Source organism: Ambystoma mexicanum, chromosome 1q, assembly GCF_040938575.1.
Source record: "Ambystoma mexicanum isolate Mex_15411 chromosome 1q, UKY_AmexF1_1, whole genome shotgun sequence".
Classification (NCBI taxonomy): domain Eukaryota; kingdom Metazoa; phylum Chordata; class Amphibia; order Caudata; family Ambystomatidae; genus Ambystoma; species Ambystoma mexicanum.
The window spans coordinates 1173851578-1173875630 of NC_090922.1; the positions used below are offsets into that span (position 1 = coordinate 1173851578).

At 40.4% G+C, this 24053-nt stretch overlaps 1 protein-coding gene across 1 annotated transcript in view; it reads left to right on the plus strand.

Annotated features, from left to right (window-relative positions):
- The window catches only part of NEGR1 (neuronal growth regulator 1), a 2727005-nt gene that overhangs the window by 330996 nt on the left and 2371956 nt on the right, over nt 1-24053 (plus strand). The gene's annotated exons all lie outside the window — the stretch shown is intronic.

The following is a 24053-nucleotide window of genomic DNA, read 5'->3' on the forward strand; positions in this document are numbered from 1 at the left end:
ATGGGTAACCAAAATGATATAATATCCGCAAATGATATACCTCATGCGCAATAAAGAAATTAAAGGTTAGTGATACACATGCACAATATAGTTTGTTGGGGATAAGACAATGGTACATAGCATTTTTTATAGCATTTTTGTTTTTATATAGTATGTACTGCAAACAAGAACATCTGTCATACAAAACATCATTCCTGATCATGTTATACCACTGAGAAGTTTGCTGAGGATGAACCCAAAGGAGCATGTTAACTATATTTGTTCGATAATGTGTTCCTTTTGGATCCAGAAACACTGCTAAGTGTTGACAGACAAGATCAAGGATAAACTGAGAGGGTTACGATATTACCAGCTTTATACCGCTCACCTTTGTAATACTAACCTCACTTGGTATTTGTATAACAACATGAGATTTTCTCTGAGGTAGTAATGTGCTTGTTATAAATATATTTGGTTGACAACAAAAATGTGTATATTGTTCATATTTGTTTTAGTATGTTTTGATAAACTATGTGTATAATGATAAAAATATGGATTGTTTTATAAGACTTTGGCCCTCTGTCTAAATGAATTAAGAAAGGTCCTTATCTCCTTGTTGATTGTGGAGACTCATGCCTGTATGTGAATAAAGGTGGGTAGCTGTATTGTGGAACCCTTATGTATGTCATATTGCCTGGTCCTCTTCCACACAGCCTCCTAAAAAAGAAGACAAACTATTGCTCCTTTGTAGATTTTTTCAACGGCATAGAGAAAAGTTGTTCTGTCTTCAGGAAACTCATCTTTTTCAAAGAAAGGCTAAAACAAGGCTAGCTATCCCTTTGATGAAAAAGGATCCTTTTATCTCACCATGAGATAGAAATCAATAAGTGAATTGGTGATAATAAAGGATTATGGCAAGGTGAAAGCCAGTTTTCCAACACAATGGTATACCATTTGTTCAATGTATGGCTGGACAATAAATGATCCTTTTTATATGTATTTCTTTAGTACAAATACACTTATCCAGTATATATGAAATCAATGTACAGTACTTTGTAAGCATGCACCCATTTGTAATCCTCACATGTTGTATGTAAACACTGGCACGCTCTCTATGAAAAAAGTGGAGTGGAGTAGTTTCATTGGTGAAGTAGCAATATTTAACAGTGCTGACTAGCTAGTCGAAGCAGAGAAAGGTGCTCTTGTAGGCAAGGACACGTGCATGGCTACAGTCCTTGCACCATTTGCATTGGTGCCTTTATATGTTCATCTTTAGGTGGCAGATATGAGGAGTGATCTAAGGTTGGGAGCAAGGAATGGAAGGGGTTAAGGTGTGAGAGGGTGAGTGTTGGTCAAAAGGGTTGAAGAAAGGCTGGTTGAAGTAAGAGAACGTCCCTTCAATAGATACAGCCTGTGGAGGAGCAAGAGAGATAATGGAGGTCGTGACTTTGGTAATGTAGGGGGCGAGGGAGTCAGGTTTATATGTTCTGATAAGTATTAACATTGACACTCCAAATGCCAACAGGGAGGCCATGGCTTCAAGCCACATTTTCTCTCTGGACTTAAGTCTGGATTTCAGGATCTGTAATATTTCCCTTTTTGCATACATCAGAGCTGTCTATTTTCATAGATTATGATACCTACCAAGAATAAACTCTGTGAATGGCACTATATTAGCATTTTATATCAAATGACTATCGGCGCACCATAACCAGACCATTCTCTCACATTCCTCAGTCTAGAGGTTGTGCACATCCATGCCTTATCAGAACATGTGTGTAATTGTACATAACAGTTCCAGCATGTGTCACCATTTAGCACGCCTTGCCAATCTAATACCGCCGTAAAATGTACCTCTACTAAATCCACCTTATGTGCATAATCTATGAATACCTTTTGATATTAAGATATACCATGGGCAATTCCTCACTATGAATGACTTCACTTAGCTCTCCTTCTCATTTGGGCTGCCAACTCGAGTATTCCTCCAGAGCTCCCTCTCTATCTGGTCCACTAGCCAACTGGCCTTCCAATTCAGGGAATTTCACAAGTTAATAGTCTACACTAAAGGCAACAGTGGCTTGAGATTCGTAATATCAAACTCTTGCATACCTTCCAAATGTATTCATGCAAAGATGCATCGAGGACAGCATGCAGAGGCTCAACTAAATCTCATCTAATGTGCCAGATCTTCACATGTTATGCTAGTTGATCCAAGTGCATGTATGCAATTAAGTTCTTTGTACCAATTTCATCTCCAGCTTGTGCAATAAAGGCACAGATATGTATGGACTTTAATCCTTTTAGATCGTTTTGCCCATTCCGCTTTTGGGTCTGTAATGTAAGGTAGGTTGTGCCGTTGTACTTTTCCTTTTGTATATAACCTTAGTGTTCATGGTATTGGAATTGCTAAAGGTGCGCACCTTTACGCATCTCATATGCTAGATGGAATTACCAATAATGATCTCGTACCCACTTATGGCAAAGCACTACTTTATTATCAGCATATAAATAAAGTAGGGCAATCAGGCGTATACAGGCAGTAATTCACACACTCACACCCAAATGTGATTATACAAAGGTTTTATACCTCCATAGGCATCAACTATGATGTCATCCTATGTGGCAAACTAAAATCAATTCAAGGAAGGGATTGCTTAAGGGAGCATATGTACCTATAGTATATACAAGTGTTAATAACTTCATTGACTGCCCCGTATATGGTGGTCATGCCTCGAACCATCTCTAAATATGTATACCACTGAATATAGTGGAAAAATTGCAGCAGGTTGGTCTTTGCAGCATTGTATAGAATGTTGCTACAAAGACCATCTGATTGGTTGGCATGCTTTGCAAACCTCTGACTTTTGGCTCTTTAGCAGCACATAAGCAAAATGAAACTCAGGTGCCGCAAGTAATGTCAGACTACTCCCCACTCGCCCAATTAGTCTATCGTCTCTCATCAGTCAGGCCCCAAGCTAACGCTTCTCCTTTGTAGTTGACCGCAAAGCCTGCTCTCTGTTCTGGGACATTCAAGGGAGTGTAGGCACACTATTATCTTCGATTGGCCTTAATGAATAGCCCTGTTTTCAACTTCTGAATCATGTGCGAGGAGACCACAAATGTGTCCATCTCGACCTTCTATTTACTGCTCTTTGATTTAATTGAATTGGGTGTCATTACCCTTCATGGCCTCTAGAGACTTGCTCACTCCATCTTACATGGGTTTTCTGCATTTTTAATGGTCTAATACTTGGCTCCTGCAGATGTTTTCTTCTTCGCTTAATCTAAGAGAAATATGTCTTACATACATGGCTTATCCTTTTGACTCCCCTTGTGCCTAGCAATTATTCCTTGAAGTAGAATTCTTGATCCCATGCCAATAGACTACTTTTCATTCCTCCCACAAAGCTGTGTTCCCATTGTCTCCTGACTCAGCATCTCTGGTCTGTCTATGAGGTAGCTTGATTGGATTTAATACAAGTATGTCATCCATCTTTCCATCATGGCCACTCTAGCCATGTCATGTTTTCCTCTGCAGCAAGCATCTATATGTCTCACCTACCTTGCATTTCTGTGTATATACCGTATACATATATATCTGTGTTAATCAGCAGGTTACTTTATCTTCTTCATATTTGATTACATTTAAGTGGGAGAATGGAAAAACAGGCTCCCGTCCTTCCCCTCTCGCGCCTGGCCTAATCACGGCCCAGGCACCCGCCACGAGAATAGATTGTCCATTTACGACCAAATACCCTGGTTCAGGAACATACGGATGTGTCCATTTGCCTGCCCAGCAGCATGCCCTGCCCATGCTGACACCTGCGGCACGGATCAACTAGACTAAAACCAACACGTCGTTAGAGATGCCATGACGACCTAGCCAACGGTCAGCACACCTGTGCAAATACACACACTGGACACTCCCGCACCAATCTACACGAAGAATATACTCAGTGCTATGACGTAGGCGACAGACATACTCACGGACGTGCAGCTTTATTATTTTCCACATAGGATCTCAAAATGCAGAAACGCAAGACGCATCATGAACTCATCTAAAGAGCTTGCTTACGCTTCTCCTAAACCCATGTGCCATAATGAGAAATATAACAAAGACACGATACTGATCATAAGACAATATGATACTATAACCTAAAGCGCCTGTGCACCAAACGGTTCCACCTATACACCAGGCCTAAGTAGGCCTCAAGCAAGAGCTCCCATGGACGTTAAAAGAACAAGAGTCAGGTTGCTGATCCTGCAGAATGAGCCCGGCGAGAGCAGACAGCCAAGGTCGCAATGTTGCAAACCCACATTCCGAAAGCAGACCATCAAGGGCACGATGTTGCAACCTCGCACGCCGCGCACCAACGTTAAAATCACACCTGCAAATTAAACCAGGCGCACAGTAGAAAAACAATATTAATTGTGCAAAAGTCTGCCTCAAACACGGTCCCACCTCACGTGACCAAGCCGAACCTGAAAGGATGCCAAGTCCAGGAGAAAGAAGGCGTCTGGATCCCTTGGTACAAGACACAGGCAGACACACTTAAAAGGCTCAATGGACATCTGCGACAGTGGGAGTAGTCGGCCTTCCAGCTCATGAATAAGTCCTCACATTGTCTGCACGTACTCATAGTGAAACATTGTTGCAAATGACAGGTACACCGAGAGCTGGGAACATCGATGGTCCCAAGCTAGGAAGCTCACGGGCGCACCAATCAGAACATGGGGCTCTTATCACTGACGCCATTAACATTGACCAATCATTAGTAGTCTTCATGTAACAATTCTCATGTATCTAATTGTAGGGACAACCCAGATATATCACCTGACTAACCCTTGTCCACTAATATTGTTCTCTATACGTATGCTATACTAACCCTACCACTCGAGCAACCAATTAAGAGTGGCAATAGGTTTTTTGCTAACTTTCTAAGGTGACGCAAGTAGCGCGTCATACTAAGGTAAAAAGGGCCTGCGAGCCCCACGATTGTGTGTGTGTCAGGACGGACGTGTACGATCCTTGACCCATCCCTGCCGTTTTTGTTTAATAAACAGCAGAGTCACCTTGCTTCTTGCGTGTGTCTCATACTCTATCTCTTCTGGGATATACGGGAGGAATTGGGGCCTCCCTGCCCGGAGGTCTGCGGACGGCCCGGCCGACCCCGGCAGAATTTCCCCGCGACAACATGTTTCTCTTGTTACCTCAGTTAAATATTTAGTTTTTGAGTATTTGCATATCGCTTCAGTGAATCTCAGTATCTTTCCTCTGTGCTGTCACTCTGTTCTTGTCAAATTTCACTTATAGCTCTATAATGTCCAATGGTGTGTGCAGACATCCTTCCACCCTCTTGGTGCAAGGGTACATTCAATACGATTGTCTGAGTTCATATTGTCTCTCATATACTCAATGCCGTATTGGGATGATACCTGGTGTCCCACATAGGGCTCTTCTACAGTTGCAGTAGGACGGAGGTGAGGGGCCGGTTGCTAGGGATAACATGTCCACCTCCTCCTCTAAACTACCTCTCAGTTCAGGTACACCCATAAGGAAACATCCACATATGTTGCTATCTCCTGCATTCCTGCCTTTTATTACAGGAAGCTGCTTTGGCCCAAACCTACATTTTGCAATTTAAAGCCTCCCTTTTCGTCAGGCAATAATATCACCAGATTGAAGTATACCAGCCACCCCCCAATAAGAAACTTTCTATCCACCTGTTTAACCTCAACCTGTACTCTACTGTAAAACTTACCTCGATTCATCTCATCAAATAATGTTGTTTTGAATATATGGTTACTTTGAGTCAATTCACCTTACCACAAATGAACATGTTGAGAGGGGCCCACGCTTGTGTTCCTGATGAACCTGGTCCAACAATGAACTTAGTAAATTCTGTCACCAGCTCGAAGGAAGCTGCCCAGATATGTGAACAAAGCCTCATTCCATCTCGTGTGTCACGCTACCAGCTCGACTATGATGCAGCTCTTTGATAACAATATCAGGTTTTTGTGATTTAACTATATGCCTGACAAAATTCCAAGGTTCTTAGTTTTTCCTAATATTTTATACCCTCATATGAACTGAGAAGTGTCCTCACTAAACAGATATTCTTTATAGTGAGTATCATTCCGTTGTTTGCATATACTCATCCTAATCCCCCTTATACAAAACTATAACAAATAGCAAAGAGATGGAGTGCAACCATGGTTAGTCAAAGACCTCTACGGCCCTTAGCATGAATGTCCACTCCACACATTTTCATATGACGTGAAATTGATTCACTAACATCGCCGTACAGAAAATCACAGCAACAACAATGCCTTGATAGGTCTGCCTTCTGGCCCTTTAATAAAACATCTCCCTGACATGTGCCTACCAGAAATACTATCACAGTCACTACGCTTTGGGTAGGAATTCTCGCTAGTTTGATAGAAAAAACACACTTTCCGGGCAATTAACCTATATCTGTCTATTCACAAAAGTGAACAAATACATTAGGCTATGTAAATAATATATATATTATCTTGCCTTGATGAACATGGGTTATACATTAAGACAAATCTGAGCAGCGAGTTTGAAAAAACACATCCAAGTGCTGATGCACACAGTTAAAGATGTTTCATACCAAATTGGTAACTAGCCATACTTACTCTTAATCTTGTAACGGCAATACATATTGCAGAGTAATGAGGAATGCCTTTGGCAATTATGATTTATGGTGAAAAGGCATTCAGTAGTGTATCATGGAAATATCCATTGCTATCTACAAGAAAGTTCTGATTTGAAAACTATTGTTTAAGTAATGCTTAATCTTTGCATGTCAAAGTGCTGGCTCAAGGCATCGGAAAAGCCAATACTCCAGAGCATTTCAGAATCAAGAAAATAACTGCCCCCATTTCTCTTTGCCTTGTCTACGGAGCCCCTGGTAGAATCATTGGGCCAGCCACAGCTTTATCTCTGGTCAAATATGTTAATAGAATATACTCAAAATCTACTGATTCTGCTAAAGACAACTCACCAAATGTACACAGAGCTCAATAAAGCATGGCAGGAAGATGTACTCTGATACATTTATTTAAAAAAAATGTTTAACAAAACGTACTTCTCCAGATGAAATCAACAAAGATTGCAGTGCAATTGTGCACATGTGGTGTTTGTTTATATACACTTGTATAGTAAACCCATTTTCATTTGAAATACCTGGGAAATTGAATTAGTTTAGTGACTTCTTTAGTGGATCCTCCAGTCATGAGGGTTTGCCTTGTCAAGTGGGTTTGCCTTTACTTTGAAATGTTAGCACTATACAAAAATCTTAAATGGTGCACTCGTTGCAATATTGTGTATGTATTGTGGCGTGTTTCCGATTGAGGATGGCTTAGGTGGTGAGCACACTTAGGAATACAAGTGGTTTCCTAGGCTGGGCTAGAATAAAACATAGAATAATGGCTTAGGAATTTGATCATAGAGTCACAGAGATTCCTGGTCCTGTAAAGTAGGTGCCCAGTCTACGGCCTCCCGCTGCTTTATGGTCACACAACTCCTTAGTTACCTACAATATTCTTATGAATTAGCATGGGGTTAATCAGGCCATATGTAAGACATGTTTGAATACCGGCTGGAGGAAAGGTTATTCCGTCCTGTTTCAGATGTCAGTCTGCTCACTTTTACTGGCTATTTCACATTAGCCCTTGAAACGTGTATCTCCACACACACACTCAACATGATTTTTTCGAATTGACTCTGCATTCTGTAGCATATCAAAAACTGTTATTGCCCTTAATAGCAAGAGTTGTAAATAGCCCTTTGTATCCTGATGGGAAGTAACCTTCATAGGAGAAGCCAAGAATTCCCAGTCACAGCGAAGACAATGATGAATAAAAGAAGAGGTACAGCGGGATACAGGATAGGCACATTAATCACATAGAAAAACATAAAGGAAGGCAATGCCACTCAAATCAATATTACATATGTGGGCAGGATCTCCAAACAAGTGCTAGATTGCCACTGTGTCACTAAACAGTATACCTATTACATCATATTCTACCTAGTCTAGAAATAAATCAATAATGCTAAACATATAACTAATATTGCATGCTTCTAATGTAGCTATAGGAGGTGACATTTTCCCGCTGCTAAATGTCACTAGAATATTTGTAAATGTTACCTAAGTTTAGTGATTCTCAATGTATCGTCATCGAAAGTTTCAATGTTGACACAGATGTTAAAGCAAGGGTTAAACTCACTCAGCAGACTTGCACGTCAATTGCTTCCTACCTTTCACACTTCAAATAAGCACCTTATGGTTACTATTTCGCCAAGGACGGTATTAGAACTTGTCGTAGACACGTGGGCGATGCACACCCTGCTTTAATGAGCAACTACGTACAGCTATAAACTTGTGCGGCATCATTTAAAAAGAGAGTATTTTCACTGAGTGCCGCGTATGTGCACAACCGGTAGCTGAGCAACACATGCTCTTGGGTAAGTAAAGCTGTATAAACTATATCAATATAACCTGCCAATAGCAAAATACATGGTGGGCAGCATCGAGGATGTATTGCACTCTGCGCATGCGCTTTGCGGCATTCGTTTACAGCTGAGCGGTAATAATACGTCAACGAGTGCAACTGAAATACGTCCCAACATCTTTGTAAAGCTTAAAAAGAACGTCAATTTTATATTACAGTTAATCAAGCTATTTATATATCATTTTCCGCCTGGGGCATTTGACATCCATTTCTACATTGAAATAATACGGTTGTCTTTTTTCAAAGGGTCTGTTCGGTTTAGCAGTAACACGTGCATGGATACACGCGTTCTCCTTGCTCTGTGGCAGCAGGTGTGAGAAGCAAAAGGTAATGAAACCTTGGGAGGTGTATTCGGTGCTGTTTAAATTACGTTTAAGCAGCTATTCTAATTCGTTTTTTGGATGAAATGTCTGCAACGCTGACCGGAGTTCCAAATCACCTCTAATCAGGCCTGGTTACACAAACCTGGAACCTCAGATGAACTGCATGTCTGCGTAAATTACATCATTCCCGAAGCACCGGCTTGGAATAGACACAATATGGATGATTGGATTGGCTATAGTTGCATACATTACTCCCTGTGAATGGATGTTTTACTGTGCTTATAATAATAATAATACTAATAATAATACTAAAAATAATACTAATAATAATAATAATAATAATAATAATAATAATAATAATTATCATAATAATTATCATAATAATTACTATTATTATTATTATTATTATTATTATTATTATTATTGTTGTTGATATCATAATGTGTTGTTTGTAAAGTATAGGCAAGAAGTACGAATACGAAGTGGGGAGTAGTCTAAACATAGTTGCCATCTGTCTTCAACAATAATAAAGAAGAAGATAATTAAGAAGCAACAAAAAATACTTTACTATTTCCACAGAATTGAAGATGGTTCTCACGTTGGTTCTCAGGTTAGGAAGAGATGGGGGAAATGTTTTTTTCTGGGCAGTCAAGGGTTTGTGATATCATTTAGTGCGAGAAGGTGTGGTGGCCTGGTTCCTGATGGAAACACCACACCAGGATCCTGTTGTGCGAGAGTACTGCATTTCCAGTTCCCCAGGTACCCAACTTTGACAGATCCTTGCACAGCCCAGGCAGAACACTCACACAGTGCGCCACTAACTCTCCACACTGCCATTCATGCATGCCTTCCACCCATGCATGCACACATTCTGAGAGGCAGACGCACATGGTTTAGGAGTGTTTGGTTTGGTTTCCTGATCACAAGGTCATATGGACAGCATTTTTGGACCAGGTGACTTTGGGCCTGATTCATGGAAGTGTTTTATAATGGCACAATCCCGTAGGAAAACGTTCCATGAATCAGGCCCTTTGTGCGCCCAACAGACAGTCTTAAAGACAATCTGCTTTGTGAATGAAAGCCATTGAAGTCGTTTGATGGCCGAGGATGTATGTGATTGCCTGTGTAGCATAAGTAATAATTCTAGCAGTTGCATGCTGAACATACTGCAATCTTTGTGCCAGGTTAAGAGTAAAATAGACTGAGTCCGAGACGTTGGGCCTGATTTACAAACGTGTTTTACAATGGTGTAATCCCATTCGAAACACGCTGTCAATATAATCAGGCCCATTACGTCTAAATGACACACAGGCATTTGGCAGTATCATTTGATGGGAAAAATGAAAATGGAGAATGGAGAACATTATTTTAATTTTATTTTGAGAGCAAAACATCTTACTGCTCTGTGGGATGAAGGGTGAGTCATTTGTCCCAGGCAATGCCTATGTTCATGCCCGATATGCCTCTACACCAAGAGATGCTGGCCAAATAATGCTAATCCAAAAAACCCAAGTTTTGTTTGCTGCATTGTACTCAAGTTTTATTTTTTATGTTATTCTGTATAAATATTGTCAGTGTTCAGTTGACATCGGTGTGATCGGCACTAGATCAACCTGAAGGGAATATTGTGTAGACATTGACAAGTGAGAAATAATATACCTATATTTGCCTGACCTTAAAATCAGTCCCTCTGAAATCACTTTATGAACAAATAAAAATCATCACAAATGGCATTTGATAACATTCATGTTGTGACATAGAATCCCTGCCTGTTCACTCTGAAGATCAAGTAAAACTTTCTAGATCCTTGGCAAAGCCTAAAGAGCATTAATGCAATATCGTGCAGCTGGGCCTTAATGAAGACAAAGCTTGATTGTCTGCAACATATTCAGAGTCACGCAGCCAGTTGCACCCTGGTTCTGGAACAGGGGCGTTGCTAGGGGGGGGGCTAAGGGGGCTATAGCCCCTGATCTTTTGGTTGTAGCCCCGGATAGAATCTCAGGAGCTACAGCCAAAAGACTAGCTAGCCCCAGTCCCAACAGTTCCGACATCAACGTAGCCCCGGGTCTTTTCCAGACCTAGCAACTCCCCTGTTCTGGAACATTTTGATAACATATCTGCATCCTGCTTTGGAACACTTTTCAAATATGGCAGTGTGGTAAAAAAAAAGTGGCAGTAGTTAGTAGAATGATTGTGGAATTATTGTGTAGTTTTGTGAACGAAAAACCTCCAGTACTTGCTTCAATATTGTTCCTCTACTTTACCACAAACACCTAGACACTGTACCATGGGAGTCAATTCTGTCATGGTACATGCTCCCTAGACCCATTGTAGGCCCAGGGAGACTCACTCTGCCAACCCGCCACTTTGTAATATGGTAGATATAGTGACAAAAAGAGCAGGTATAACAGTAAAAGATGTTATTGACACCACCACTGGTAAATCAGTGAAACACACAATGATGCCCTTTCTTCCATATCTAGAGCAATAGGTTGCAAAGGCATGGGTTAACACAGACATCTGGCTGACCAATGCACCACAACTAGACAACTCAGCTCGAAACCCTCCTTCACCACCAACAGCATACACAGGTATGTGGGCCCTACGTTATGGCGAATGCATCCTAATGGAAAATGAGCCACCCGTAAGAACCAAACACATCTGCCTTATCTTCAGGTAGAGCCTGAAAGTCATCCTTTCTATACAGTAGTTTGTCTCTACGTTATGGCGAATGCATTCTAATGGAAAATGAGCCACCCGTAAGAACCAAACACATCTGCCTTATCTTCCGGTAGAGCCTGAAAGTCATCCTTTCTATACAGTACTTTGGCTCATGCACTCCAATAGGATCTCTTTCAACCCAATGCAGCTGCCATCCACAGAATCCACAGGATCCAAGTGGACCCACCTGAAGATTAAAGATCATTACAGATCATTACAGAGCTTGGGAACCAGGCTTGTGAAATGCTTGCACATTCACATCCATTGTTGACTTTACCAAACTCTACCAAAGTCTAACTTGAAATGTTTATTTATTTATTTTTTTTATTTTTGAAACCACTGAATAAACATTTGAACGAGAGATAATCCAGTAACTCAAACAGATGTTTCTGCCATGAAGCACCATAGTTAAGTTTATTATCCGGCAGCTGAGTTCCAGGAAACAGAAAGAGCAGACATGTATTCTTGAAATGTTTAAACATAAACAGCTGGCAGAAACATACATGAGGCCTAGTGCCTTGGCATGTGTAAACACAGAGATTTGCAGTCCACAATATTTGTCATCAGAAATGTCTTTTCAACATGTTTTTGCATTACAAATTATTGGTTGTAGCTATCAGATGCAGCTTGTGAGAATGCTCCTTTTCTGGGCATGGGCCATGTAAATGTACAGGATATAGGTACCAACTTAGTACCAACTTAAGCAGAACCATTGATATACTACATTCAGGCACTACACTTGTTGATGTTATGTGTATTGTCCTGCCTTGCTCAGCGATGGAATCTGTGATCACACAATTCACTTTGAAAGGAAGGCTTTTGCTGAGTGAAATATCTCATATCTGAAGTACGTGGGCGCATAGATTTGGAATAGGTATGAACAAAATTCCCAGCCTTGTGAAGCCAAAACCACAAGAGAGACTCTTTCCTCAGAGTTCTATCAAAGTCGTTTTTTCCAGAAGAGAGTGCGGGATTAGGAAGTGTCAGTTAGTCATAGAAATATTACTCTACCGCCCTATCTAGAAACCATGTTGATCCCCAGAGTGTGAGACTTGAGATTTGGAGTAGGAAAAGGTCAAAAGCTGTGAGATATTGCCTCACCCTCCAGTGTGCCAAAAGGACGGTGTCCAAAAGTATAGTGATCTCCATGGCAAAAGCAACTGTCATGAAGACTCCAGCATCCAATGGAAGAGTTTTGGTACACGGTTCTGTCCTTCTACCCCAGACTATGCATCAGCTTCAAACTCCATTTCAAGATGATCCCCCCAGACGATGGGTTCATTACATTGATACATGGTCAGTTATCACGTTTAGGTCAGGTTAAATACTGCCTTGATATGTGAAACCAACAGTGTCTAGAGATGCCTGACAACATTGTTCATGCAACTGTGGCTCTTGCTTGTGTTTGAAGCTAAAGTTGTTTGGTAACTTGAACACCTTGCTTTGTTTCCTTATGTATGGACATGACTCCCTGTTCCCGCCTTGAATCTGCTTGTTTCCATTAGCTTTTCCATCCTATTTTTCTTTCTTATTGGGATGATTTTACATTTGCGTATATCCCTGTGATTAATTACCTATGTTGTCTGCCCTCAGTCCCTGTGATAGTCTCTTCTTCTCCATCCTTCTCACACCACTTTGCTAAGATCCCCAACTCCTACGGTAACAACTCTGTCTTCTTTCCCATGCCTTTTTCCCTATTCTCAGCTGGCAAGCTCCTCGGTGGTTTCCCTTAACCGTTCAGAGTCCTGGCCATTCCGCATTATCCCACAGCACACTTCTTGTTTTTGTACCCACTATCCCTCTGTGGAAGGATCCATCTCCATTCTCCCGCATCACACCATGTGCCTCACTGTTCGGTTTTCCCAAGTTTATATTATTCCACTTTTGCGTTAAACATGTTCTTCACCCCTAGAATATGGAGCTGCTTGTGTGTAATTATTGCATTCATGTTTTGGCATCTTGTGGGTATCAGAGAAGTCGGTGATGTATGAAGAGAACGGATGGGATTCATTTTTATGTATTCCTCGTCATATCCTTATCTGCTTTTTGCTGAACAAGTCATACGGTCGTTACAGTTTCTTAATCACCTTCAAGGAATTGGCTTTGTCTTCCGTGCACTTCCCATTACAACAGATTGTTTTCCGTAGTCCATTGGATGCCCAACTCCATAGTGTTAGCTCGCAGTGGAAAGAGGCCCCAACCACTAACCAAGGTGAGCTGATACAAACAATATTTACTATCTTATCGAATTTGGCCCTACATTATTAGTAAATGTCGCTATCCTTGTGTTGCTACACTGCTCGTGTAATGCTTGTCCTTGTCCCCCATGTCCTCATTGCTAAATTGCTAAATAGCGATGGGAAGTTCCTTTTTCGCTCTTATTCCTCAGGTGGGGTCTTGCTGTGTTGTCATCTGAATAATCCCCACAGTGCTTATTAAAGAATACATCCAGCACACACACACACAACAGAAACACATGCGTTTCAGGCACTGAGCTTTCTCATATTGTTCAATCACAACACATTCTTCTTTTTTAGTTGCAGGCAATGTTAATTGTATGTTTTCATGTAGGGACTTCTGAAGGTTGAAATTAATCATGTTCAGACCCCGGGTTGTACATTATGGGTTTAATTTCAGGCCTCAATAAACCGAATGCTGGTTAAATATTGAAATGTGAAATTCATGATTTTAATACCATTATGGCCAAGCACTAATACAAAATTTAAGTGTTGGAATCAATACTGCTTTACAAAATGAAATTTAAAGTTCAACTTTAATATTTCAGCTTTTCTGAAGAGCTGCATTAACCAAATATTCTCTAAATGTGATCTTGAACACACTATTCCAAAACTCTTGATTATAGATTTCCAAAATGCAATAAATGTACAATTGGATATGATATGTAGCTCTCCTTTTACTAATCCAACTACCCCAACAAGTGCTTCTCCGCTCAATATGGCTTTAATAGGGGGGTTTTAATTGACCACTTTTCTAGAAATGTTAATGGGGGGGCAGATAAGTGGATAGGCACTCTTGTTTTTAGAATACATTTAATTAAGTGTGTTTCTAACTTATTTTGAAAATGAGTTAACATGCATTACTTGTTAATCAATTTCAAAAGACCCTTGAATTATTTTCTAAACCATGTAACGTATACTGTGCTCAGCTGCTATCAAATGTTGGAATGATTTGTTCTACATAATTTGCTGGCATTATTTTCTTTCTCAGAAAGCCGAGAGTAAAAGTGAAGATTAAACGCAATTTTGCCATCATGTACTCTTCATGATTGCACTTTGTTTTGGGAGTGTTAAAAATGGCATGGATCCGTCCAGCAACACATACGTACAAGCCTAGGTGTTTCCATGCCTACCATTTGCATAGACTGTAAATTGATCCCCAAGACTTTCTAGATTACCAAGTGTGAAGTTGCCGCGGGTCTCTTTCCTTGACTTGTGCATAGGCGCGTTATAAATGCCATATCATATCATACACTTATACATTTCTCTTTTAAGAATCAGGATCTCACAAGAATAGGATATCAATGGGTCACAGATGTGCGTGATTATTATAGTTCATTTTGAAGGGCAACTGTGCACATTTTATTTCATGTTTGTCCAGTTGCCAGTGACAAACGTCATTGGCTGTACAATATCAAACATTATTTAGCAACTATGCAGAATTTAAACCTTTTATTTATATTTTGATGATTAAAATTGGACGATTACTTTATTTGGCCCGGCCATGTCTATGCGAAAAAATATTGCAAGGGGAGATACTGTATAAGGTCTGCATATTAGTTTAGTACATTATAATGAACGTTTATAAAATTCAATTAAATTGGGGTAAGAGTATTTTGTACATAACACATGGGAAGATCTTCTACATTAATTCAGATCATGCCAAGAAACAACTCTGGATGCTGGGCCAGGATGCAGCCTTCATTATGCATGCATTCCTTTAAACATGATAAATTGCTTTTCTTCCTAAGTCAAAGTGTGTCAGTTACAAATGCATGATATCATTTCATTTTGAAAAGCTTGTTCTCTGTGACAGGTGTCAAGACCAGTGGTGATTCAAATGAATATTAAAGGACAATAAATGACTGGCAGGAGAAATCTCAAAATCATTTCAGCCAAGATGCTCAGCTTTGCACTTGTAAAGCCTGTGAAATATCAATTGCTGTTAGCCATATTTTTGAGGGACTCATAGCAGTGAAATCTGCAAAGTGCTAGATACCTTTGACAGGCACTTGGAATACAGACTGACACATTTTAGATGCAATGTGAAACTGGCATTTCGCAGAATCAGAACATTTCTATGGAGTCCACATACCTACTGTCCTATGCTTTTATGACTGCATGCATCTCAAATACTAATTAGATCACAAATGTTTTCATTCGCTTGAAGTCATCATCTGTTACTTATTTAAGATGTGTAATTATGCAAAACACATTTGAACATCGGTAAGGGAATAAAGATGCAAACCAGTCCTTACGAAATTGTGTGATTCTTAATTAGGTATGTATGTTTGGAATATAATATTTGCCATTGCAAGGATTTGCTGAGTATTTCTGCACTCTAAAACTGAAGTAAAGCTAATGCATTCTTTACTAAATGGAGTTTCGACAAGTTCATTCAAACAGGTTTTAAACAAGGTTTCTGATACACAACTAATAGCATGAGGCAAATTCTTACACAGACGATGTAGAAGTGAAGCCACTAATAGTGGCAGAAGAGCCCTATTCAGGACCCTGTTGATAAAATAACACATTGGTCTCTTGTTCCACGTCATGAAATAAACATGTCTGTGCGTTTGCCTACATGGGTTGATCCTAATGCCTATTTATATGTTTCCCATGTTCAGGGTGTTCATTGCATATGAAGGTGGACATCTTTGATTCATCAAGGGATGCAACAATGGATGTCCTCTTCCTTGCATAACTGCCTGGTCTACCTTGTCACGAGTCAGGCCCAGAGAAAAGCATAAGGTAGACAGGCATCTTACAGACTCATGCATGCCTGGCCCATAAGGGAAGTTATCATACAACACATTTGCATTTCTAATCATATGTTAATTTGCAACTCCTTAAGCAAGTTTGGAAATCTAAAAATTGCATTACACTTGATGGGCCTTTAAAGCCTGTCAACTAAAATTCATTTGTTTTTTTCTGAGTCTGCATGGGACAATGTCTGTGTGGATTTGGAGCATTTACTAAACAAGAACATTCTCTGGATCTTGTTTTTATTATAGAGACATGGCTCCTTCTGTGGCTCATGCTCTACCTTCCGATTATCGGATTTTAAATTTAAATAAGCCTTCTACTAAAGCTGGTGGTGGGATCAGTTTGTTTCACCGCTTGACATTCAGTGCCAGGCTATGCCTTTAGAACATTGTGCTATTATGGACGCTTTGTTACTTTGGATAATGGTTTCCCCTTCCTGTACCCTCCATTTTCTACTGGTCTATCAACCCCCTGATCTGGACCCGATTTTTTTGTGATGCGGTGATCCAGCTGGCAGCTGAACCTATGCTTCAGTTTGGTGTTCTCTTTATGCTAGGAGACTTCAACTTTCATCCCAACAACGAAGCAGATGTTCAGGCAGCCTGTTTAATTTCTGACTTTGCTGATCTGGGTCTTGATCAGCTGGTGGCAGGCCCTACTCATTATCTTGGGAATACTCTTGATCTTACCTTTGCTCCAGACTCTATGGCTAAGTTATTTGCTCGTGTCCCTGTACTGTGGTATGACCACATGATTCTCCAATTTAGTGTTGATTTTCCTTCAGCCTTTTGCCCCTTAGCACTGCCACAGCTGCCTAAGAGGTCTTGGGACAGGTTTAAGCATGCTGGTATTGCCCTGGCTATAAATTCTGGTCAACCAGTGGATGGTCCTTGTTGTTTTCAAAATCTCTTTTTTGGTGGTTGCTGATACCCTTGCACCTATTAAACCTTGCAAGCCCTGCTCTTGCCCTTCTGAGCCTTCTGAGCCTTGGTTTACTTCTTATCTTACTGCTCTGTGTTCAAACTGCTGACAGGCGGAACGCAAATGGTGGGTGTCCTACTGTTCGCAATCTCGTCTTGCCCTGCGCCGAACGACAACTGCCTAACAGGTGGAAATTTCGCAAGCTAAATGTGCCTTCTATGCTAATAAGGTCAGTGCTGCCGTAAACTCTCCTAAGGAACTGTTTAAGGTAGTGTGTTCTCTATCTTCACCTGCTATTGCCTTTGTGAGGCACCGTCTACTTTCTTTGATGATACAATTTCCATCATAGATAAAAATATTTTGTCCTCGGCTACACCTATTTCTTGTCTGGCGATCTCTAGCTCGGTTGTTGTGCCTACTCAGAGCTGGTCTTCTCTGGGTTTTTTCTGAATCTGCAGTGTTGTCCATGGTGCATGACATGATATCCATCTCTCCAGCACATCCGATTCCTCTGGGCATTCTGAAGGAAATTTGCACAGATATTTTTCATCTACTCACCACTCTTTCTGCTCTGCTACCATTCCCAGTTCTCTGAAGCATGCTCTTATTTTGACTCTGCTTAAAAAACCTTACCTTGATTCTTTGGTTCTGAGCAATTTTCGTCCAATTGTTCTTCTTTCCTTACCAATGAAACCTTTGAAATCCCTGGTCACCCCTCTCCTCTGTTCTTTTCTTGAAGAGTCGGGCTGTCTGAACCAACTTCATTGTGGATTTCATCCCAGTCATGGTACTGAATCTGTGCTGGTGGCAATGGTTGACGACTTCACTCAAATTAAGGATCAGGGTGGTACTACTGCCCTGGACCTGCTGGACTTATCCGCTACCTTGACACAGTTGACCACGGTATTCTCTTACAACGATTGGCCACGGCGGGGGTGTCGGGCTTAGTCCTGGATTGTTTTGAATCTTTTCTATCTGATCATTCCCAGTCCCTTTCTCTTCCCCCTTTTATTTCACCTGCTAAGCCCCTCCACTGCAGAGTACCACAGGGCTCTGCTCTTTCACCTCTTTTTTTTAATCTTTAAATTCAATCTATTGTCAAGCTGATTCACTCTTTTGGTTTTCAGTGTTTTTCCTATGCTGATGACACACAGATTCTGGTAAGATTAGACCTTTCTCTCTCTGCTTCTGCTGAAAGTTTTCATTCCTATCTCCTAGCCATTCATTCTTGGATGGGCCAGAATTGGCTCCACCTGAATGGCGAGAAGACTGAGGTCTTAATAGTGGGTTCCCCTCTGGCTACTGCACCCTGGCCCTCGGCCTACTGGCCTTCTGAACTTGGTCCTTTGCCCACACCTTCTCTAGTGGTAAAGAATTTGGGAGTCAACTCTCAGACTCCCTCTCGATGCAACCCCAGGTTAGTGCTGTTTACCAATCGGTGCATTTCAAACTCTGTGTTCTGCAACAGGTGCTTCCTTACCTACCTGTCAATTTGTGACCTATGGTCGTATCGTCTCTTGTGGCAGGATCGATCGACTACTGCAACACTCTCTACCTTGCTCAGTCAGCCAATCGTATTCAACGACTGCAGAATTTGGCAGCTCATCTGGCCGTTGGTGCCCCCCCGGGTTAGCTCTACTATGCCAATTCATGCCAAACTGTATTGACTCCCAGTGGCAAAATGCATTGAGTTTAAAGCTGTTTGTCTGGTTCACTGTGCCTTTTATGGGCACAGCCCTGATTTTCTGCAGTCTAAATTTCACCCCTATGTGCCCTTTAGGAATCTCCACCCAGCAACATCTTTTAGCATGGCTGTACCTCAGGCTAGGCTAAATGTGTGGGGGGCCGTTCCTTTTCTGTAGAAGCAGCTACTCTGTGGAACTCTATTCCTCTGTGTCTACGGCCTTTGGAGGACCATTTTTCTTTTCATCGGGCCCTGAAGACACATCTTTTCATTGTCTAACCGCTGCTTTCGTGATCTTCATCAAACCTCCAAGCCCCATGATGCCCTTGTTGGTGTAGGTGAGGTCTATACATTCTGTTCATATTACATTACATTACATTCATGGGTAGGGATGTACCTACCACGTCTGGAACTATCCTCAGAGCGCTACTTTCTCTAGTCTGTTGCATCTTTTCTGTTTTTCCTTCAGGTTGACTTTTTGTACGGTATTTTCTGTTTGTTCTACATGCAGATGGTGTGTTTGATCAATATATATATATTTTTTATAGACTCTTGATTGGGCATTCCCTTTATGTTGGACTGTGATACTGTTGGGTCACTACTAGTTTATCTTCAAACTCCTCCTCAGAGCATGTCTTTCGGCCCATGTTACCACAAAAGGCAAAGGAGGTATAGCTCTTAACTGTCCCTGTTTTACATACATGCTTGCTTTGTGTTTGGTTTGAAGAAGTGTGAGGGCTGAGTAGGCCAATTTTACCCCTGCTCACCCTTGCACTTCTGCAGAGCAGAACACACGTTGTCACAGTTACTTCCTCCCATGTGCCTGGTGTCTGATCTCTTAAAGTTTTGGAAAATGATGATAACATGTTTGTGGAATTCTATATTAAATTGTCTTCATTGTTTCAAATGCCCAAGCTGTTATTTATTGCTTCATTTTAAATTGTATGGTTTGTGGAATTATGTGTTTTAATGTATATGTGCATGTATTGTTTTGATTCACTTTTGTGTTTATTTTCCTGTACATATACACATTTGAAATGAAATAAAATACCAAAAATCATCATTTAGAGATTTCAAATTATAAATCGAGTATTTCAAAGTGGGCTGTACCTGCAAACCAGACCTCTCCCGGCACACACCACTTTCTTTTCATACACGAAAAAAAGATGGTGAGAGGAATAAATAAATGGGTCTGGGTCCAGACTCATCGCTCCATAATTTCTGTAAAATCTGATAGAAATTATAATTGCAAAGTTCATGGTGTAGCAAGACATTCTACTGGGTCAATTCCCACAGATTGGAGATGCGCTGTATAGTTGACCAATGTAATTATGTATTTCAGAGATATGCAGCCATGTGTTTGATAGGGTGGAGGGGGTATGATCCCTCGAAGGGAAATTCAATACTTTTTAATGCTATTCTTGCCGGGTGTAGATCTAGTGTAAGAGGAAGTAAGTGTCATCCAACATTAACCACATCAGTTGATGTGTGATGCTATTCACAAGGCCACTGTAACGATTGATGCAAACTCTAAAATTACATTAAAGTGTTTACATTGCCATGAGTTCATGCTGTTCTAAGTGACACTCTAATGAGCTGACCCAACAAAAATGTTCTGTGTCCATTCTGGAAAGGGTCACAGAAATATAATAGGATGAGACAGCTAGCATTCAGGATAGCGATTACATGACCGCTGTTACATGCATGGTACATTTTTAAGTAGCATGGAACAAATTGATCCCCATTGTTAATTATGTTGAATGATTCTAAGAATTGAAATGATTAAATGTCCAATAGGACTACTGGGAGTATTACACATTAATCAGCTATCATAAAGAGGAACACACCGTACCTGACACTCCTGAACTTGAAATACATGCAATGAAGATGTCTTGGGAGAATGACAGAGAGGACATTACAGCATGAAATGATAATAAGAAATCAAATTACATTAACAAGACAAAAGTCCAGTTACATGACTCCTACTGAACATGTGTGTCTGGGTGTTGAAGATAGATACCAGCAAGGGGGGACATCACTGCCTTTCATGAAAAAGAATCGATAACAAGTGATACTTTGCACATCTTACAGACATAAAAACAACTGCCTCTGAATGAGCTAATATACAATAATGGAAGAAGACCTCAAATACTATAACAAAAAACCTCATTGCACTAATGACACAAATTAAGAGAAAGAAAGAAATAGTAATTGACATATAGGTAACATTTCTACAATAATTATGTTGTAGTCCCAAAATATTACAGGGTAACATTACAAACAAATAATGATGAGCCAAGTATTCTTTTTTTAGAAGAACTAATATTACCATCATTGGAGGTTGAGGCCATGACCAGCACAGAAGTGTAGGAGAGAGAGAGAGAGAGCAAGATGGCAAAGGGTATTTGACTGAAAGAGATACACCAAACAGAAACGTGTTCCCACTTGCAGCTGTATACACACCATAAGGCTACACTAAGAACAATGTGGAATGAACAGCAGGTTCGAAGGTTACCAAGGAAATAAAATACGCAGGCAATAAAGGAACATGGGCAATGAGTAAAAGGTGGGAGTGGAAAATCAGATTCAAGTAGGGATGTCCACATAGAGAAACCCCAGGGATATGCAAAAGAAGGGAGACACAGTGGCTGTGCTTAACAGTGATGGTGAATCATGCCACCAGAAAATTAAACAAATGCACAAGAAACAAAGAGTGCTGTTTTGCAAAAATAAGATAGACTTATATTTTTGTGGGAGGCACAGTGTTTGCATCAGAAGATGAGGGAATTAAAATCAAATACAAAGCAGAGTAATCCTACAGTTAAAACAAAAATGTATATATATGAATATAAAAAAGACATGATGACACACAATTAATGTTTTCAGACCAGAAGACAAATGACATCAGGATGGAAGGGAACTATGAATATCAGAAAAATGCTTTGTGGTCCACGGAATTGTGCATTTCTAAGGCATTCTAAGACCGTTTCTACTTAAAAGCAAGAAGCATTCAAAACGTTATAATGTACAAACTAAAATAACAGCATTAAAAAAAAAATAATAATAATAATGGAAAAATGTAGAAGAAACATGCGCATGTCAGACCAATTGAAAACATGTAAAGAAACAAAAGATCACGTTTTAAGTTTTACGACCTGCATGCAATACAATGAAAGTTGACATAATGAAGAAAGTTGTCGCAATGCTTTCTCTGTACATCACAACACCTCTCAAAGTTGAATTCCCTAATTCCATAACGTATTTCGTTATCATACTCCACCATGAAAAGTCCACAGCATACTCCAAGGTGCTGGGTTGTGAACTTCCTTTCTCTATGTTTTCATAATGCAGCAATGCTATGCATAGACATATATTGGCAATCAACCTCTGGAATAAACTACGCCATGAATTCAATTCAAGAATCAGACCTCTCAGAGGCCTCAGAAAGCAAAAACAAACATGCCACTGATTTTCATAATCACTCTTTCTGAAGACCAACCACATCATGCATTTGTGGAGTGCCCAAACACCTGAGGAGGTGAACATGTTTTGCTTTTCCATCTGAACAAAAATATTGAAATGCATATGCTGTCTTAGATGCTATCTAATCATTGTCCAAAAGTGCATCCATAAAATTAGAGTTTGGTTAGCTGCACCCTCCCGGAAAAGCAGAGTATGCAGTGTGCTTTGCAATTCTTGCCATTGTTCTTGCTATTCAACACTTTCTGTCCACAACTATCAGGATTTTCAAAATCTCTGCATACGGTCACCATTTTTGTTAGTTTAAATTGTGGCAGGCACACATTCTGTGAGTTGGGTGTGTGATTCTTTGTGAATCACCATGCACACAGATGTTAGTTAGTTTCCACTTCTTATTATTTGAGTCTTGGTTATCATTACATTGGATCTCATTTATTATATGGCATAAGGCTTTTTCGCTTTCCATTCACGTCACGCCCCATTTTAATCTATTTGTATGGTGTAGAGGAAGACAGAACATGACTTACATTTCTGCTGCTCCCTTCCATTCTGTCACACAAATACTCCAACATTTGTGCCAGCATTGATTATCAGGGTGGAGCAAATGGTGGGGATTCCTATGGAGCATCCCTGAGTTGTTCACCAGCAAAAAGCAAAAGGACACCATAGGAATGCATCGTAACTGTTGCCTGCCACACATACATGGCAGCCTGGGGTTTACTCAATTTGCATACCGGCATGTACACCACCTTTTTGCCCTCCCCTTATGCACTCTGCCATGCAAATGAGGTACATTTGGCGGCAGAGACCTGATTATACAAAAGTGTGACAGAACTAAAAATGTGCTCCATTGTGTGTCCATGTTGAGGCAGCAGTTGCATTAACAGGATACTGCAGAGGTTGTGCGGTCTTATTGTTTGCATTATTAATGTACCCTCTGACTACTGAGGTGCAGGGATTGATTAACAAAGAGTTTTGTCAATTTGAAAGTCCAATTGAATAACACTTTGTAAATGGGTCTTGACGTCTCTAACCAGGGGGGGGGGTCAGCCTGCTTGACCATAATCGTTCTTAGCCCGACACTCTAGTTCTTTCAATTGTATTTTGGAGGACTTCTGAACTACATGTTTTTCGAGCTCAAACTGACCCATAATCTACAATAAAAAATCTTAAAGAATGTGCATCTGAAACATTATATAATTAGGATATTTATTAATTTAAATGTTTATACACGTGCACACAGCCCATCGGCATCTAGGCGCTAGTTACCGTGGGATACCAGAACAGTTGAGATCATGTGCTAAATTGTGGTGATACAATACAGCTCTGAGATCACGTGCTTCCCGTAAACTAAAACTCACCAAAGCATATATTCATGCTTACAGGGTTACAGACACTTTT